The sequence below is a fragment of the Leptidea sinapis genome, chromosome 36 (genome assembly GCF_905404315.1).
Source record: "Leptidea sinapis chromosome 36, ilLepSina1.1, whole genome shotgun sequence".
Classification (NCBI taxonomy): Eukaryota; Metazoa; Arthropoda; class Insecta; order Lepidoptera; family Pieridae; genus Leptidea; species Leptidea sinapis.
Window position 1 is genome coordinate 9,440,860 of NC_066300.1, and position 14,035 is coordinate 9,454,894.

A 14,035-nucleotide genomic window follows, 5' to 3' on the forward strand; every position below is an offset into this window, starting at 1 on the left:
CTGAGACATTCGCTAGCTGTAGCATCCTTAAAACTGAAACAGAATAATGTTTGCACATTACTAATTTACGGCAGAAAATGGCTCCGTGATACTGTGTAACTTATGACATGGGTCATCCTGCCACCACAAGCAGCGCCCGTTCACGAGTTAATGCACGGACCAGCCATCACCTACCTCGACCATCATAGCAATAGTTTTTAAAAATTAATTAGAAATATAGTATTATGGTTTATATTTATGTTTTCCTCGATCACAACGTATTGGAAATAAAACAGATTCAACCGCCTTTGTATCAAATCTTGAATGTTTTGAATGGTTCAAGCCCATCGCGTGCAGGGTTGCATGAGCTACTTCTGCTGGCATCATACACCTCGGCGTTATGAGTGTGAGCTAAAACAATTATATCATATTAAGACCTGAAGATATATTGAATAATACAACTGTAAATACTACATGAAGGCATTAAAGGCAGTCATCTTCTCAAAATTTATTCTTATAGAATTCTCTTCGATGTCTTTCAAGTACTATCGAGTATCGCTTCGGAAACAAAAGGTGGTCTCGGAGAGAAGAAGCGGCGCAAGGACCTCTCCCAACATTATTTTTTGAGCTCTTTTAAATAAAATATACAATTAAACTGTACTGTCATTTTTTTGCTAAAAAATAATCATAATCACTAGATTATGATTATTGGACTAACAAGGCTGACCGATTACTTAGATATTTAGCTGTGGAGTAGAAGTATTTACGATAGAGTCATTTTTTAATATTTTTTTTAAATTAAAACATTTTTTTTTATAGTTAATACCTGAACAGTGTTTGGGGCTTTATTATAAATGTGTATACATTAACCCTTAAAGCTATTACGTATGTTATGAAGCCTTTTAGAATTAGTAACGAGCTAACCCTTATTTTTAGTGTTATAATAATAAAATCACCATTAAGAGCAAAATGTGTGGATGTTTACCTTACCTACACGTACCTATCTTTTCAAATAGTGAAATTTCAGATGGATGCCTTCTGGTTTCCTTCACAATGTACATGAAAATTTACGATATCCGATAAAATCGAACGAATTTTTATGGCCAATTTTTAATACCACGTCGTGATGCTTTCATAAGTGAATCGCTGAAAGATGTTTATTTTACACGTTGCATCAGATTTAAAACATCGCTCTCACCCTTCTTCCGTAAGCCATTGTGAAGTATTCAAGGCAACAACTTTCCAAAGCATCTGAGTAACTAAAGAAAAGATACGTAAAGTTTATTATTCTTGATACCTCCATCGGGTCTCGTTCGATAAACCTGAGACATGACCGCTCTTGGATATGGTCTAAGCCTTTTCTCACAACGCTTATAAGACGTCTTGGACCTGCAGTGAACAAAATATACAATAAGCAATTTCTGCTTCGAAAGTAGGTACCATCAGAGCGCTTTTGCACTACGTCCGATCAGTGTCGGATCTGTACCCGTGAAAATACGGTCCGGAGTAGTAGAACTTTTTCTACGGTAGTTTACACACTAGAACCGGCTTCCGTCATGCTATTTCTTTCTGTTAATCGATAACCTCCGTTCCGGAGAAGATTATTGACGGACTGAAGTGGCCATACTATTATTTGTATGAACGCTCGCGCACTGCATCCGAACCGAATCCAAGATTCCGAGCTGCGTGCACAGAGGCAGTGAGGTGGTGATTGTAAAAAGCTCATTTTAAACCCACTTAGAGAGGATGCACTAGCAGATAGCATTGCCCAAAGTTTACGCCGATTGAAAGGACTCTTGATCAACGACGTGAATGCCTGCTGTTGCTCCGCGTAAAATGCCGTATGCCAAAAAGTTGCCCCTGAATTGTTTGAACTTGGATCAGAGACCGGACTAGTGCGTAAGTAATATCCGAATTCAATCACTTTGTAGTTCGTCTGTAAGTCCGTTAAGTACGTTATTTTATTATTAGGAACGACTTCAAATTATAATCCCATTTAAGGTTTAAATCAAACAAATCGAAAGACCGTCCCATTACATTACTACCCACAAGTAGTAATAAATACTAAGTGGTTTATTTTTTTTTGATGCAATGTAATCTTAATAAAACGTAATACATTATTACGTCTTTATTTATTGAAGTTCATAAAATAATTATTAGAAATTACAACGGCCACGAATCTTCACGCTGTTTCTGTGGAAAAATTCCTGTCCTTTATATGGACGATAAGCACCAAGCTTCAGATCTTTTGTGATGATACACGAAAAAGTCCTTGCGGCAAGCTTCATTTCTTGCGATACATTTTTTATTTCCTTAGAGAAAATAATCAAATTATTAATTTCTTAATACAATCAATTACTGGCCTACCTACAAGATTAGGGCATACTCCCTTAAAGGCCAACATAACATCTCTTGACCCCTGGTGTTACGGATGTCCATATTATACAGTTGCCTCATCAGTCCCTATCACGTGGAGCTCTTGCCAGTTTGGCCCTTCTTATATAAAAAAGTATATCCGCGTATTCTGACTTGTATAGCTTGAAGGCGGTTGCTCCGTCCCCAATCTGTGGTATCCTATGATGATGCTATCATAGCGTAGGTTAAGACAGTAATTTATATTATGCAATAGTAACCTTTACCACACAAACATTTATAACATTTATTTTGAATATCTTTTGTGTTCAACAAAATGTCGTTTTGTGTTGAATATTTTCTGGTATAAAGTTGTAATAGCACATACATCGCTTAAAAAAAGACTCACTAACTCGACCTAACCGAGTAGTAGGCATAACCAATTTATGTTTGTTCCTGTTAATATTACGATTTTTTGTAGCTTCATTGATCATTGTTTCTAGCTAATTATCTAATATTTAAAATGTTTATATTGTAAAAAAAATCTCTCAATTATTCTTTTGGACCTAGGTTATAAATAACACAAATGGCTCCATACCTATGTTGTCGTTTAATATTAACCTCGAAAAAATGTGTAAATTGACGGGAAATGATTGAAATTTCTAACATAATAAACGCATTTCAAATTTTAATTTACAAAATATAATATGAGCATGAAGTTTTGTAAAAACCTTATATTGTGTAAGTACTTTTAATAATATTTATGGCGAATACTCCAATATTCTTGATCTTAAAAGTATATTTATTGTTATTATTATTTAATCTAGTAGCGACCCGGCCCGACCACGTATAGGTGTAATTTAGAAGAAAAAGGGTGTTTTGTAGCTGACTTTTCGTTACATATTAATAAGATTTGTTTGGCTACAATAGCTCCATATATAAGCCCACAACGTTGAATATCTGTATTTATCCAAAGTGTCTAAAGTATTTATTAGAATTATATACTGTAAATAAAAAATATAATTTATATTTGATAACGATGAATACTAGTTAATAGCAGCGCAAGAAAGACATTTTTATAACAAAGTTTTACTGAAAAAAGCCAATTAAATGAAAGACGATTAAGAAGAACTACAATTCTCAGATCACTAGGATCTTTAACATATATTTTACAATTTTATTTTTTCTTCTTAAAAACTTCAGTCTTATTGTGTGATGTATAAAACTATTGTTTAAAATTATCTAACTTATTGTGAAAACTTTTTAGGGGGAGTTATCATATACAACAATACAGTCAGACATTGAATAGTTTATTTGGTTTACACTATGTGAGAAATACACAGAACCCTCCGTGAAAAATTCTAATCGCGTGAAATATATCTTATGAATAAAATAATTACTTACTTAATGAAAAATAATTAAAGGTAAATGGTATAATTCCGTCACTCCAGGGACTCGGCCAATTATTTGGTAAATGAACATTGTAGCCTATAATGTTTAAAAATATAAATCCATTTAAGGTACCATTGTAAATTATCATTAAATATTTTAACTAAGTTAATTAATTGTTATTACCATTGCTGTTACCACACAAAGTTATTACTACGAGAAAGAAATTAATAAAACTTTTAAATAAAGACCACCCAATGAACATCGAACAACGATAAGAGAAATACATGGGTATTCAGTTAATGAGAAAAGTTATTAAGGCAGTTTGTTTTCAAATCTGGTTGTAAATCTCATTTTACGACAAACAGTCGTTATACCACAATATGGTCTTTATAAGTTTTGTATTAATGGGTAATTTTTCTGATAGAAAAAATTGTTGATTTGCTCTAATATTATATTATTAATACTGCAGTACAAGTGCTTTTTTTTTACTTGAGTTCACGCGTGTACTACTATGGTAGGCCATTTTAAAATGGAGATAACTTGGATATTCCTTATTATCTGATTGAAACAACAAATGGAATGGAAAAATCTTATTTTTCTTAATTTTTCAAACTTACTTATTAAAGTAAATTACAAATATATTATTGTGTATTAAAACCGTTTAAACATACTCTGAAAATGTACTATACTCTAAAATCTGATCATGAAGGTTCCTTAATATAAAGCCAATTATAATATAAAAGGTGTGCTAAAAGTTTTACTAACACTAATGATCCTTGTTAAAGAAAATTACAATTATTTTCTCTCTGTTAAAACACTGCGTAGTTTTTGCTGGTAAGGAAGGAAGTAAATAAATCCACTTGTAACTTGAGTACTTGTAATTTCCGAAAAAAAACGATTAAAAATGTTTGGGAAAAAAATTAACTAATGCAATTCTATTTTCTTTAACTCGTCACAATTACCAATTTTACGCGATACTTGTAGTATACTTTACCAGTGGACCCTGGTCCTTTGCACAGGATGCCGACTAGATTATGAGTACCACACCGGCGCCTATTTCTGCCGTGAAGCTACTGCTTCACGGCAGAAATAGGCGCCGGTTACACATTACTATGTGTAAGCATTACTCTGTTTCGGTCTGAAGGGTGCCGTAGCTAGAGAAATTACTGGGCAAATGAGGCTTAACATCTAATGTCTCAAGGTGACGAGCGCAATTGTAGTGCCGCTCAGAATTTTTGGGTTTTTGAGAATCCTGAGCGGCACTGCATTGTAATGGGCATGGCGTATCAATTACCATCGATCGATCATTGTGCTCGTCTCGTCCCTTATTATCATATAAAAAAAAGGAGTGGGCTTATTGTAGTAGTATTTGAAATTAGGCATTCGCAAATTTTGAAGTTGTGGTTATTTATTACCAACAGTAATTTACCAGAAAGAGGCTCCTTTAAACAGGATCCCAGCTAGATTATGGGTACCACAACTGTGCTTATTTCTGTCGTGAAGCAGTAGTGTGTAAACATTATTGTGTTTCGGTCTGAAGAGTGCCGTAGCTAGTGAAATTACTGGGTAAATGAGACTTAACATCTTATGTCTCAAGAGGACGAAGACAATTGTAGTGCCACTCAGAATTTTTGGGTTTTTAAAGAATTATTTTGCATTGTAATTGGCAGGGCGTATCAATTACCATCAACTGATCATCCTGCTCGTCTCGTTCCTTATTTTCATTACAAATAAATATAATATTGTTATATATTATCGCACTGAGCTGTTAGCGCAGTTAACAAGGAGTTTGAACCCAAGGTGCTTTCACACAAAATTGGTGCACAGTCGACAAGTAGCGGAAAATATCCCGTGAATTAATATACTCAAGGGCTATAATTGTCCTTAACCTGACTAGATAAGTATTCCATTCAAGATTCTCATATTTGTTAGTTATAGAGTAATTTGTTATTTTTTTAAAGTGATACCCTTCATTTCTGTGATTAAATATACAAATTAAATTTGTAACTCTCGGGTATCGCTTTTAAAAAAATATAAAAAATTGTTTAGATTTGAAAGAGCGACATCTCTCAAGTCAATTTCCTAATATGCAAATATTGGCGTTGAGCAGGTTTTCAACTGTTGAGTAGATCCTGTAGATGAAGCCACAACCTGAGAGTTGAACAAGACATATCAAGATTGATGAACGTTACGTCACTCGAACGGTTGGCTCAATTGGATATGAATAGGAACGCGAGAGGTCGCAGATTCGAGTCCCGCATCGTTCATAAAATTTTGTTTTCAGTTTTATTTGTCATAAAAATAATGAAATTATAGATACTAAGTCATAACGATTGTGATTACGGTACCCACTATAATTAGAAAGGGGCTGGCAATAATCTTGTAACTTCTTTGACAGCTTATAGAACCATACCATACCATAAATAATTGTAAATACATGATATTATTGTTGTTGCATTAGCTATAGTACTTCCTTATACACTACATTAGTGGTTCTGCCTTGAGTTGCTAGTATGACCAAACTGCTCGGCGAACTTACTCTAGAGCAAGCTACGTAGAGCTGCCCATGTGAGAAGCAGTCCTCCCCCTTAGGTCAATCTCTGCCGTTTTTAACGACTCACCCTGTGATTTATTAATGGTCATTGCAAAGCAGACCTTAAGGGGGAACTGCAACCTTTTGAATTCAAACGGGTAGTCAGATGGTATTAGAGGCATGCGTGGTATATACATGGATTCACCTCTAGCGCAACCAGTAATGACAATGGCCTATACCACATTGTTATGTAACGCTTTTATACGCAACCTGGTCCCGTTGTATAACTTGGCAGGGTTCAGATTACGCAGTAACATTACTGAAGCACCCACTGTACGGACAAGTTTATGAGTTGGTAGTCCAGGCGGGTTGGGTGCATTCAAGAATTCCACAGGATACTGAACAGCATCATCCGTATTTACTACAGAGTTCACAGAGTTGTATTGAAGTTCTGCGCCTTCAAACGCCTTAAATAAAGTGTCATTATTGACAGAAGCTTGGTCGTTCTTAGGACTCAGAATATCACGTTCACACAACCACTCCATGGGTTTATTGGGCAGGTTTTGGACATCTGGATAAATTCGGGCTATTAGGTCTTGCACGGTGTGCAAAACTGACGCAAGTTCTGGTGGAATTACAATTTTGCTCTCAGTTATCGGATGTTCTCCATTCCCTATTTTAAGCAAAAGATCGGAGAATTCCCCGGCGCACACGTCGCCCTTAAGACGCACTCGCATGGTTTATGTTTAGTTTTTTAATTAAAGGCCAAATATTTGACGCCTTGATGCATGCTTTGACTTCGTCAGCTCGAGTTCCCCGCGATACTACGGGCATAGTCTGACGAAAGCCTCCAGCTTATTAAACTGAGACCCCCCCCCCATCGTGAAGTTGTTCCCTCGGATGTCTTTTAGGGGTTTTTTTTTTTTATATGAGAGGGGGCAAACGGGCAAGAGGCTCACGGGATGGGGAGAGGTGAGGCATCCGCCCATGGACATCCGCAACAACAGGTGTGTCAAGAAATGCGTTGCCGGCCTTTAAGGTGGGAGTATGCTTATTTCTTGAAGGTCCCTAAGTCGTATCTGTTCGGGAAGACCGCTGCCGGTAGTTGATTCCACAAAGTGGCTGTGCGAGGCAAGAAATTTCGAAGAAAACGCGCGGTTGTGTAATGCCAGACGTCTACGTGATGCGGATGGTACTTTGCACGTAATGTCCGATGGTGGAATTCGGCCGCTGGAATCAACCCGAACAGCTCCTCTGAGCACTCCCCGTGATAAATGCGGTAGAAGATGCAGAGAGAACCCACATCTCTACGCAATGCTAGAGAATCAAGCCGATCGGAGATGACTTGATCGTCGATGATTCGAGCCGCTCTTCGTTGTATGCGGTCAAATGGAAGAAGCTGGTACTGGGGAGCACCCGCCCAGAGGTGAGAACAGTACTCCATGTGAGGCCGAATTTGCGCCTTATAAAGTTGCAGGCGGTGGCTTTTAGTGAAGTACTGTCTCGCCTTACTGAGTACATCAAGCTTTTAAGAGGCCAGTTTGGCCTTCTCTTCCACGTGACCACGGAACTGAACGTCGCTCGATATATCGACGCCAAGTATGCCAATACAGGCTGTGGCAGTTAGAGGAGTGATCTCGAATCGAGGGGATACGACAAAGGGAGACTTTTTAGTGGTGAACGCACAAACTTGTGTCTTCTTGGGGTTGAATTGGACTAAATTTAGTCGGCCCCATTCCGAGACTTTGCAAAGCATAGTTTCGATTTCAGACACAAGTTTGATCCGGTTCTTGTCGACGCTATCCCGAGACATGTTGGCACGGCCGGTGTAGGAAGCATACCCCGTGCTGTCGTCTGCATAGCAATGAATATTGCTGATTTGGAGCATATCATTGATATGCAGAAGAAACAGCGTAGGGGATAGCACACAGCATTGCGGGACACCAGAGTTTATGGGTTTTAAGTCGGAGCATGCACCGTTGATAACAACCTTGATGCTCCGATCAGCCAAAAAGCTAGTGACCCATTTGCACAACTTCTCAGGAAGCCCATAGGATGGCAGTTTCGCTATAAGCGCTTTATGCCACACCCGATCAAAGGCCTTCGCTATGTCCAAACTCACCGCCAACGCTTCTGTCTTCGACTCAACCGCTTGCGCCCATTTATGGGTGAGGTACGCAAGTAGATCACCAGCTGAGCGACCCTGACGGAAACCGTACTGGCAAGAGCTGGCGGTTGATGATCGACTCCATTACTTTGGAGAAAATGGAGGTAATGGCAATGGGGCGGTAGTTCGACGGATCTGAGCGTACACCTTTCTTAGGGATCGGGTGCACTAAAGCCGCCTTCCATAATTAATACGCCGCCATAATTTCGGGACTACGCCTGATGAGTAGGAGAGCCGGAAAAGACAGGTAAGGACCGGCGCCAGTTCCAGAGCACATGTCTATCGGGGGAATCCCATCGGGCCCGCTCGATTTGTGAATGTCCAAGGTGAGAAGCGCCTTAAGCACGGCACCATGCCGGATTTTTACCTCCGGCATATATGAATCGCACCTCAGAATATGCGATGGTGGTGCACCTTGGTCATCCAGAGTCGAGTTGGACGCGAAGAGGGAGCCCAGGAGATCAGCTTTCTCTTTCGCGTCATGGGCCAGCGAGTCATCATCCCTGTGCAGTGGCGGAATGGCTGGCTGGCAGAAGTTTCCTTGGACAGCCTTGGCGAGCGACCAGAATGCACGAGTTCCCGAGGGAAGGCGTGCAAGTCTCTCGCTAATTCTGCCAATGTGCTGTTCTTTAACGCTTCAAAGGCCCCCTTGTGCGACATAGTGCTTTCGTCCTAAACTATAATTTTGCAATCGCGCAACACTTGTGCTGCGTTGCTTTGTTTTGGGATATTGCACAATGGAGTATCAATATGATTAAGATTTAATAAGTCTGTAAGTAAAGAAAGTAATTCAAGAGGCAGCCTGAAAGCCGTGTGAGCAGTTTTGCCTCCCTCCAGTAGTGTGGCAGCGATTCCTGATGACGCGACAGCCAAAGCGATGCCCCGGTTATTTCGTACTTTTGCTAATATTAAATTTATAACTAAAGTTATTCCAGTGCCACCAGGAGCATCTAAGAAAAAAATGTCCCCAATCTCTCTTTCAATGCTGGCTAGAATTTGTTGATAAACATTTGCCTGTTCGTCGTTCGTCAAAAATTCCTCGTGATGCGATACTACCTCTCCCAGGGCGCAAGGGTCATAATTTGTCTTTCGTAGATATTATATATCAAGCATCTCTTAAACACCTTATTCATAAATATCTCCGCACCATTTTGCAATTCTCTTTCAAGTTGCCGTTTATTGTCGTCTGAAAAGCTGTCCCTATATTTTTCCCAAAGGCTTAAGGGATCAGTAAGTTGACAAAAACCTATCATTATTGTGAACAGTTCGCGCAGCTTGAATGGAGAATTGAACAATGCAGCTTTTTTTAAAGTTATGTCATAATGTTTATCGTTCTCTAGCAGTCCAAGGCAAATGTTGGATGGAAGATACCGTTGACAGTTTTTAAATATTCGCAGGATTTCGGCCCTCTAACCTCATGTAGTAATAAGCGTAGGTGGTAGCACTCGGTGTTATTTGGATGTATCATATAGACCCTACCGAGAAAAACGGCAAAAAAACACGTTTGTTTTATGGAAGCCACCTTAAATATTTATTTTATTCTGTTTTTAGTATTTATTGTTATAGCGGCAAAAGGATCTGTGAAAATTTCAACTTTCTAACTATCACGGTTCATGAGCCTGGTGAAGGACAGTCAGATAGACAGACAGACAGATAGACAGACAGACAGATAGGCAGACGGACGGACAGCGGAGTCTTAGTAATACTGTCCCTTTTTTGCCCTTTGGGTACGGAACCCTAAAAAAATTGAGGTGGGCACTCCATACCATACATGTAACCAAATATCAAAAAAATCTATTCAACCCCCTATTTTTATAGTTAAAAAAAAAGAGTTTCCCCATACACACTTCGCACCCCTATTTAGCTTCTGCCTGCGACTCCGTCCGCGTGGGTCTCGTTTAAATATTGTAGCGCCATACAAACCTCCACACCCCCCTTTCATTCCGTTAGGGGATGATTTCCGGGATAAAAATTATCCTATTTCCTTCCCCGGGTCACAAACTATCTCTATATCAAATTTCATCTCTCTAAATCGGTTCATACAAACTTTGCACCCCTCTTTAACCCCTTTAGGGATGAATTTTTTCAAAACGCTGAATGTTATTTTCTTGTATTGTATTAAGGAGTCCATACGCAAAGTTTCAAGTCACTTACTTATAATTTTACTCCATCCCCATCCAAATTTTGCACCCATTTTTAACCTAAAGAGGTAACCTTTTAAAAAAAATCACCCCTAAAGAGGGGTGATTTTTTTTAAAATGCTGAAATCCATTTTCTTGTATTGTAATAAGGAGTTCATATGCAAAGTTTCAAGTCTCTTACTTATAATTTTATTCCATCCCCATACAAAATTTGCACCCCTTTTTAACCCCTTTTACTTAATAAGCTTTAACTAATTGTTATGTAGCTCAATCTGTATTTTTGTACGCTACGTTATATTCTAACCCCTTTGTTGTACTTGAGAGCAATTACGGCTATTATACAGGATGTCCCAAAGTTATGGGCCATGAAGGGAAAGTACCTCTACCTAAAAATACCGTAGATAGCGTATTTTACTGAAAGAAGACTTTATGTTATTTTTAAAAGTTAGTAATTCGGCATTCAAAGGTTTTCTAAGAATTACTTGCCTCGTCTGCAACTCGAACCGGCTTAAAAGTAAAAAAAACACCCCTATTTTTATGATGCCAATCGAAAGAATGGACAAAAACTAATAACTCTTCTTAAGTAACATAGTATTTTAAAAGAAAGGAGCAACGTAAAATGTTTGAGTCAAATTTCAAGAAAGTTATTCATTGCCGACGACGGCGTTCGAAAATTAAAGATATTATGATTCCATATTGATTATTCGTCAATAAGTACCCACTTCATAATTAAAATACTTTATAGCATAGTTTTAGTTTAAAAGCGATTCGAGAATGTGGGTGAGTTACAAACAGAATTGTGCCATATCATATCGAATATTCACCATAAAATTAAAGGAAATCAAAATGCAGCGGACTCATTAAAAGATTGGCGATTTGCGTAAGACTAGAGGGATCACATTTTGATAATTGAATTAATTAATTTACAAAAAAATACCCACTTAATTGATTACTTTCTCATATCTACATATTATAAAAGTAGGGGTGATTTTTTTACATTTCAGTCGGTTCGATTCCCAGATGAGGCAAGTAATTTTTAGAAAATCTTTGAATGCCGAATTACTCACTTTTTAAAATAACAAAGTCTTCATTCAGTAAAATACCCTATCTACGATATTTGAGGTACTTTCCCTTCATGTCCCATAACTTTGGGACACCCTGTATAAGAATTCAGTTTCTTGTATGTAAGTGGCTGGGACTTTACTGTAAATGTATACACTTTTACAATAAAGTCCCAGCCACTGTTCAGGCATAATCTATAAATAAATTTAAATGTATTATAAAAAAATGGCTCTGCCGTAAATCCTATTACTCTACAGCTGAATATCTAAGTGATCGGACAGCCTGGGACTAAATTTTGATTATTTTATAGCGAAATAAATGACTGTACAATATTGTATATTTTTATTGAAAAGAGCGCAAAAAAAGAATGCTGGGAGAGTTACTTGACTCTCAGAGCGCCATTTGTTTCCGAAGCGGTAGTAGTGTCTAATATATTAGAAATAACATCAAAAAGAATTCTAAAGGAATCAATTGAGAAAATAAATGCCTTTTGTAACGTTTGTTTGTCTTTTCTTTTTTTTTCTTAACGTTTTGTTTTGATTGTTGTCTGTTTTTACTAAAAAATTTCAAAAATTTTTATAGCTATCTAATGCCACTACATATTTGGCACCACAACGATGGTACCTAATTTATACATCTAAATAGATTGTAACAGCTGTGAACACATCGAAAAAAATAGCGGTAAACAATTAACTTCTATTTTCAGCAACACACGCACACTAAAACAATGTGACATACATGAATGTAAGCCGTAGCTTGTAATGCACACTATAGTAATAAGCCTGGCCTGTTATCATGCATTGCCAAACAGCAAGCGGATCTATTTAGACGGATAAAAATATCTGTATGGCTCAAGTACGAAGGCAATAATTACTGCGGAAAGAGCCGTCTCAACGATCCAAGGAGGAAATAGGCAGCGGCCTATGGGTTTGTAACTTGGATTTTTTAAAGGGCAAACCAAAATTCTTTGATTAGCTTCCAAGAGTTCAGAGGTGTTGTATCAAGACCTGAGTTAATAGAGTTCACATGACAACAAAATAAATTGAAGTTAAGCATAATATTGTTGAGTTGAATTCTATTTGAGCGGCGGATGTCCAGTTATGAATTTAATAATGTACAAAGTTTAATCATTAAACAGGTTATAAAATGTTAAGTAGATCTTTTAGATGATCCCAAAACCTGAGATTTGAATAAGATATCAGGAATTATGAACGAATTGCGTCTCTTGAACGGTTGGCTCAGTGGAAGAACGCACGCGCGAAACGCGTGAGGTCGCGGGTTCGAGTCCGGTATCGTTCATAAATTTTGTTTATAATGAGCAGGACGTTTTGCTGATGGTAATTGATGTGCCCTGCCCATTACAATGCAGTGCCGCTCAAGATTCATGAAAAACTCCAAAAATTCTGAGCGGCACTACAACTGCACTCGTCAACTTGAGACATAAGATGTAAAGTCTCATTTGCCCAGTAATTTCACTAGCTACGGCGCCCTTCAGACCGAAACATAGTAATGCTTACACATTTCTGTTCATGGCAGAAATATGCGCCGTTATGGTATCCAAAATCTAGCCAGCATCCTGTGCAAAGGAGCCTCCCACTGTTGTACCTACTAAAGTACCATTTAAAAGTAAATAAATTTAAAATATTAGCGGAGATCATGTCAATGTCATGATTGATTTTCTTCTACCAAAAATAGATAAACACACCAATTGAAATTTTCCCAAAAAAATGTCTCTAAAAAGTACAAGAACCGTTTTAAATGATAAGATTAAAAGCTAATAATATCGCAATAACTAGAATATATATAAATGTTATTCAGTATTCTGTAATCAAATGTGTATTCGTGTCGCGATGATAAAACACAAGGTGTAACATACTCGTATAAGAAAAATTACTCTGTTAGTGTACGGGGATGAATACATAAACAATAACTCTGTTTGAAATGAGATGGTATGACTCTGTTGTAACTTGTTGTTTATCAAACTTGTAACATTATATATATAATGTGTAAATAACAACGACAGGACACATTTTGGGTGATATCGTGAACGTGTCATGTGTTTTAGATGAGCTAATGAGTCCATTTTTTACAGACTTCAAAAAATGATGTATAGTCATGAATGCCTTCAATTTCACTGTTATATTTCTTTCTGGGTATTGAATCTCCGGCAGAGCTTTCTGTTCAACCTGAAAAAATATAAAAATATTATGCAATTTTTATTGTCACTATTTGATAATTCGATTTGATAATGATATAAACCCTAGCACGAATTTTGAGCAAATAGCAAAAAGTTATAGATACTTCAGAACTTTCAAGTGAATGAACTGATATTGACGATTCTTTTTTAATTTGAAAGCTGATGCTTCACTTGTGGTCCCATTTCTTTGGGTTCCCTTTTTGAAGTGGATT

The 14,035-nt window shown here is 37.5% G+C and overlaps 1 long non-coding RNA gene across 1 annotated transcript; it reads right to left on the reverse strand.

The window, feature by feature from the left end:
• Window positions 1–321: 321 nt before the first annotated feature.
• LOC126975485 (uncharacterized) lies at window positions 322–3,820 on the reverse strand. Its single transcript, XR_007731730.1, has 3 exons — window positions 3,736–3,820; window positions 1,178–1,368; window positions 322–390 (listed from the first exon to the last, which is right to left on the reverse strand). It is a non-coding gene; the product is annotated as an uncharacterized LOC126975485 (long non-coding RNA).
• Window positions 3,821–14,035: the final 10,215 nt, after the last annotated feature.